This window comes from Triticum dicoccoides, chromosome 7A (assembly GCF_002162155.2).
Source record: "Triticum dicoccoides isolate Atlit2015 ecotype Zavitan chromosome 7A, WEW_v2.0, whole genome shotgun sequence".
NCBI classification, from domain to species: domain Eukaryota; kingdom Viridiplantae; phylum Streptophyta; class Magnoliopsida; order Poales; family Poaceae; genus Triticum; species Triticum dicoccoides.
The window spans coordinates 40,881,432-40,882,541 of record NC_041392.1 but is presented as its reverse complement, the minus strand read 5'-3'; positions in this window follow the sequence as shown (position 1 = coordinate 40,882,541).

Here is a 1,110-nt window from a genome sequence, read left to right as displayed (position 1 = left end):
AAGTATTTTGTTCTAAGTAGAAATGAAAAAATAAATATCAAAAAAGAAAAAAATGCCTATAATATTTGTTATGACTAACTAAAATTATCAAATTGATTATAATGATAAGACACAGTAATATTAAATAGCAGGAAAAATAATGACTCAAAAATCAATTTTTATAGTAAAGTTATTCATAAACTAGTGATTCACACAAATTTTAAAAAATTCAAATTTAAACTATTGAAATTTTAAAACTAATGGCACTAACAGAAAGTTTATAATTTTTGTGACCTAAAAGAAAAAAATCACTAAAAAACTATAAGTATTTAGTTCTAAGTAGAAATGAAAAAAAACAAATAGTAAAAAAAATGCCACCTACTAGGCCACCACAGCCTGAATACGACTAGCAGCCCATCCATGGGCCAGGATTCAGGCCCGCGGAAGGCCCAGCAGGCCCACAGGCATAGCGGTGTGAGATTAGGCCCAAAGGCCTGCAGTTCTGAGGAGTTCGATGGAGAGGGCGGGGCAGCGCTTATAAACAGGTGCGACCGCTCCTGAGCTAGCGAGGTGGGACTAAACATCCCACCGCACCGCGGCTTTGGCAGGCGCAGGCCTTTGGTCCTGGTTGATGCACCAACCGGGACTAAAGGGGGCATTGGTCACGGTTCGTGGCACAAACCGTGACCAATGCCCCCCTTTAGTCCCGGTTGGTGCCACCAACCCGGACCAAAGGCCGTCGCTTCCCGCTCTTTGGGCTGCTGAAAAGAGGCCTTTGGTCTCACTTGGTGGCACCAAGCGGGACTAAAGGTGGCATTGGTCCCGGTTGGTGCCACGAAACGGGACCAATGCTTCGTCTATATAACTAGCACTTGTGAAAATTTCCATTCAGTTCGTCTTCCCCGCCCGACGCCGCCAGGCTTCCCCTCTGCGCCTTGCCGTCACTGTTGTCGCCCCTGCCTCTGACGCCGTCCCGCGCCGCCCAGACGCCGTCGCCACCCCGCGCCGCCCGACTCCGTCGCCGCGCACCACCATGCGCCGTCGCGGTCACCTCCCCGCACCGCCCTGACGCAGTCGCCGCCCCGCGTCGCGCCCCTACGCCGTCGCCGCCCCGCGTCGCGCCCCTACGCC